This window comes from Saccostrea cucullata, unplaced genomic scaffold, assembly GCF_032062105.1.
Source record: "Saccostrea cucullata isolate Sc308-1 unplaced genomic scaffold, CSIRO_AGI_Scuc_v1 ctg17615, whole genome shotgun sequence".
NCBI lineage: Eukaryota > Metazoa > Mollusca > Bivalvia > Ostreida > Ostreidae > Saccostrea > Saccostrea cuccullata.
In genome coordinates, this window is record NW_026928837.1 from 24142 (window position 1) to 30141 (window position 6000).

The following is a 6000-nucleotide window of genomic DNA, read 5'->3' on the forward strand; positions in this document are numbered from 1 at the left end:
CTTCCAAATCTGATATGACGTAAGTGTCTTGGACTTTTTCTTGTCCCATGGTAACGAGGTTCAACTTTGTTCTCTTTCCCTCAATGTTTAAGGAATGCGCAAGAGTCTCTAAACAAAACGTAGCGTTGCTTCCTGAATCTAGAAAGGCATTTGTTGTCACATATTTGTCACTGTACTTGGACTTTAGTCTAACAGGCACAATGGGTAATGCCTGCTTCACAGTTTCTCTAGCCCCCTTATGAGCAGCCACCGACAAAGCTGTTGCTTCATTGCCATCTCCATCACTTGAATTCTTTCGGCTGTCATCTTTCTTCTGTGGATTGACATGGAGAATAGTAGGATTAAGTTTTTGACAATGACTACACAAGTCAATTTTTGTTTGCAATTAGTCTTGAGATGTCCGGGTCTTAGACATGCAAAACACAAGCCCTTGGACTTTAGAAATAAATATCTGTCTTTCAAGGATACATTCACATACTTTCTACATACATCCAGTGAATGACCTCCATTACAAAATATACAAGGATCCGAGAAAACACATCCTGGCCATGCGCCTGACTGAACATTTTTTGATGATTCATTCATAGTAATCGCAAAGTTTTTGTGTGTCCCGGAAAACTTTACTGATTTACCAGGTTGACTACGCTGTCCATCTTGAAAACCTTTGGTTGTTGTTTTAGTGTTGCTTGAAATATCTCTTCCATAGATGGGATCTGTAGCTTTCTTCGCCTCTTTATAAACAAAGTAGACAAGATGTTGGAATTTCATGATCTGATGTTTTTCTTTAACGTCATACACCACGTTTCTCCATTTCTCATGTAAGTAGTATGGTAACTTTTTCACTAGCAGTTTTAAGTTTTCTGAATATTCCAAAACTCTAGCCGCTTCAACGTTTTCGATAGCAAACTGACACTCTTTAAGAAAAATGCCATAAGCGTCCAAGGCCTTTGCATCATCAGTCTTTATAACTGGCCACTCTAGTGCCTTTTTCACATACGATTGAGCTAATATATCAGCATCCCCATATCTGTCCTTAAATTCGTCTAACGCTGCTTTGAATCCATGTTCTGCATCCATATGTAAATATCCTAATACAATCTTGTGTGCTTCACCTGAAGTATATTGCAACAGGTAATTCAAACGTTCTTCAAAGGAGTCTGTATTTGAAGAAATTCTTGTGTTGAACTGTCTCAGGAATCTCTTGTAATCTATCGGATTTCCATCAAAGGTTTGAATAATCGACCTTGGCTTGTTCAGTTCTCGCGCAACGGTCAAGATTCCATGATCACTATTGGTCGATGTCTGAATTGGCACTGAAGAAGATGGTTGCGAAGACACAAAATGCGGCACAAGGTTATAACTGACATGAAGAGCTGGCGTCTGAGGTGGCGTAGGAATATACGCATTGTACGTATCTTGAGGTACGTTTCTTGGTAACGGTTCATGTGAAGTGTTTTGAAATGTATACGTATACTGAGGCACATGTACGTAAGGTGTACTCTGAGGTAAAAATGTAGACTGAGGAACATGTACATAAGGTGCATTCTGTGGTTGACACATATAAGATGTTTCATGTGAGTATAAAGATTTTCTTCTGTCTTCCCATGGTGGTGCACATGGATTTAATATTGCAGTTTCTTTTGTTTCAGGTTTGTCACTTGCATGATCTTTAAGAGATTCTTCTAAGTCCAAATTCCTCATAACATTCCTTTCCATTTCTTCGATAATTTTAGTTTTCGCATCCGTTATTTCTATTTCTGTTTTTATTTCAAGTTCTTCTTCTTGTAGTTTCAGTTGTAGTTTAGCTTCTTCCAATTCCTTTCTTTTTGGTAATGCTGAGGCTCTGGCAACGAGTTCTGCTTTCCGCTGTTGTTCTTTTAACTTTTCCATGGAAAGATGACTTGAAGAAGAACTTGTACTGGGTTTGGACCGCACTGATTTATTGTCAGGTGTTGTGTGTCGCAAGATCCAATCCTCTACAGAATCTTTTAGAGCTGTGAATCTTCTATTTATAGACTGAAAATTCTCATCATCCTCGATTTTCTCAGATGGTGTCAAATACATCAAATCTTGATATTCCTTATGTGACACAATCAAATCCTCGTGTATCTGCATCCATTTCTTATACTCATTTTTAACTGTATCTTTGCTCGGATTTTCCAGCAGTAATAGTTCTATATTATCACTTACTTTGGACAGTTTCTGGTCACAACGTCTTCTAAACTTTAACTTTTGTTGCATTTGGTAAAAAGTCCTTTCTAGGTCATCACTCTGTGCCTCTGTCCTGGTTGCTCTTCTGTATCACTTTCTTCTGCATCACACATGGCTGTTGATACTTATTCGTAAATGATGTACTGTTCAATGCCCAAAGAGAGATTGAGAAATTGTAAATGCGTATGTCTTTATTCAACTTCATTCATAGGAACATTCGCTCATAGGTTTCATCATATGTTATAGTTCTCATACAATCTATTATACATCATCACATGACTGACATCATACGATTCATCATACGTTTCATCATACGTTTCATCATACGTTCATCATACGTCAACATACGATTTACGAATAAGTAGTTTTTCCCCAATTCCAGAGATGCATTGAACAAAAGTACAGACCAGAGAATGATACCTTCCAGCGAATGTCACTGCTCGTGCAGTACTCAAGATAATTATGTGTACCCAAAAATTTGTGACGTAATACACTGACATAATGGCGCTAAAATTTGAACATGAGTAAAATGGCTATAACATATTATCTTACATAATAAAAGTACTTCATGACATAGAAAATGTATAAAAAATAAATTATGATTGATTTAATAGTTTATTACTACAATCCTTACAAAGAAAACATAGATCAAAAACCTTTTGGATTAGATAAACAATAAGCAGTATGCATGATTATCTAAGAAATAATGTTAAGAAGGTTTAAATACTCTAGAATTTTGTAGGTTTGCAAGAGGTTAATTGTATCTTCATAAAAATAATTAATAATAATATTCTATTCGAATAGTAGAATTGCAATTATCAATTTTAAAAGGAAATGCAATACGTAGCTCTCTGGGTATATTCGTTAAATTACGCTCTTGAAATGTTCCCTAACCTGTAAAGTCCGCAGTCCGTAATACGTTGTCAGGTGTACGTGATTCCGAAAATGTTCAATAACGCCGCCACTTGCTGTGATGCTGGAGGGCTACAAATTTAGGCCTATACTCAGCACTTACTTTTTACTACATTACGGACAAATTTTAAATTTGAAGACCTTGAAGCAAATGTCGTAGCTCAATTAGGTAGCATATTTAGCTCTTTAAAGAGTCATACGTTATATTTTAAAATACATATATCAAACTCATAATAGCATAATATCTGTATGGTTTTATTTTTAGCCCTCTGGCTGATGATCATTCAGTATGTAATACAATAAAATAGAATTAATGTAATTTTTTTTTTACAAACAGTATATCACAGTTTATTTGATGGAATAGTCAATGACAATAAATGTTTTTAGTAAATTTAACTTTTGCAAAAAAGATATTAAAAAGTTTCTTCTTATGGTCCATCATTTTTTACACAGTTTGAAAAAAAAAAGAGAAAAGAAAACCCTTTCAAATATTCAATAAATTGTTCTACATAATATGCTTTCTGGTTTTCACTTACTATGGTGATTCGAATACTTTTTATAAGCATTTTGAATCTCAGATGGTTTCCATATTCATTCACTTCCAGGTGGATTTTGCTACGACCTGTGATGTTTACCTTTTCAAGATTTCAACACAGTACACGTTTTTCAAGAAATAAAGCATTTTAAGGTGAGTAATTACACTAATAAGAAATAAAAACATTTGAGTTAAATTTATTTTATGTTAAAAATAATGAGCTTGAATAGATGTACAATTCAATACCCCAGTATCAGATATAAAATTTAAAGTTATATTTCCTCAGATTTTCTGTTTTGATTTCCATAGCTAGAGTTATGAAAATTGTATGTTTTCTTTGTTGCTCTAACATGGCAATTTATCTTTTGAGAAATTACAATTAAGAGGAAGGGTAACATTTTTTTTTATATACTAAAACTGAATACATAGATATAGTAGTGTATTTAATGCGTGTGTTTACGACAATATCTGATAGCGTTCTAGATATATTTACCTAAATAAACAACTTAATAACTCCTAGATTCAGTTAAACAATAATTTTATCATAGATGCTTTGTAAAATTCGTCTCGATCACAGTATCTTAGTCCTTTCAGTATGTTAAGTCTCATTGGAATCCTGAAGTCAGCGGTTCCTCTCTTTTTTGTAAAAATCGGTACTAAGGTACTTTTACCCTCATTTTCATATAAAAGAGCCCTTATGTAATTCTCTTGTGAAACCCTGGGCCAGGAATCTTCACAGAATGCCTTGGTAAGGAGAAGAGATGCAAATTTAGCTTCCTCAGAGGATTTTTCTAAACTTTTTATTTCAGTGTCATTAAGCAGTTTGATTTCAACGTTGAAGTTTCTTTCTGATTGTAATATGTCATTCTGTAAATGTTCCTTAAAAGTGTTTGCCTCGTCCTTGTCTTCTTTTGCATAAATGACAACAATAGTTAATGTTTTCTTTGTTCCTTCAACAGGAGTGGAATATTCTGCCTCTGCCGCCATTGTCTTTAAATTCCTACAAACAAATAATGTTGTAGAGAAGATGTAATAATTTAGAGGAAAAATGTTCAAATCAAGATGCTTGCATATCTTTCTAAAATTTTGAAATTTGAATGTTAGAAAGAAAAAAATATTGTTATGAACTACCATCTACTTTTAGTTTTAAACAAATCTCAAGTTCGCTTGAAAGAATTTTTTTCTTCGAAAACATACATATCAGAAGAAAAAAAACTTAACTGTTGTCAAGGGTGTTTAACCAAAGCGAAAAATTTATGTCTTTTATACGATTCATTTGTATATCTTTGTTGAAAAAATAAAGTTTATCATTTTAGATTGAAAAAATAAATAAAACTTTGATTATTGTTATCTGTTATCATTGTGCACTACTGAGTATTTTGATTTACGGATTAAGCTGTTCTAAAGGCTTTTCTATCAATTGCAACTTACATAAAGGATAAGGTGGGTATTTCAAATAGAAAAATCAAAATTGAGGAAAAATTAAAACAAGCAAGGGATATAAAATGTAAATATAAGCACTGAATTGTTATTTTTTGAAAGATGCAGTTTCATAACTGCAATGATGTGTGCAAAAAAATTTTCAAAACGCGCTTACGCGCGTTACTCAATTTGTTTGCACACACCATTGCAGTTATGAGACTGCATCTTTCAAAAAATAACAATTCAATGCTTAAATAAATAAGGGACATTATGGTATAGAAATGTAAAAGGCATCAAATTCATTATGAATACTTGTTGCTTTATTGCTATTACCAGATTTTTCTAGTAAAATAATCATATAAGAAACAGATTTGTAAGACTCTTTGATTTATTCAAAGCTTTCTGGGGTATATTGAGTTAACAGATGAAAGGAAGTAACTTTTGTCAATTTATAATAAATGGTAAATATATCTATTTTTTGAGTTGACGCCCTTGACAACAGTTAAGTTTTTTTCTTCTGATATGTATGTTTTCGAAGAAAAAAATTCTTTCAAGCGAACTTGAGATTTGTTTAAAACTAAAAGTAGATGGTAGTTCATAACAATATTTTTTTCTTTCATTCAACATTCAAATTTCAAAATTTTAGAAAGATATGCAAGCATCTTGATTTGAACATTTTTCCTCTAAATTATTACATCTTCTCTACAACATTATTTGTTTGTAGGAACTTAAGATTAAAAGAATCTCCTCATTTATGCAGTGTTGTTTTTGTCGATCATTCGTTTCCCAAGATTTATTACAGATTAACTGTTTTCCTCTCTTTGGTAGCATAAAAAAACGTTTCTTCAGAATTCTGTTGTTCATACCAGGTATCTCAAAGCCAAATATTTAACAAAAGTATGCCGATTTCTTTCCATCTT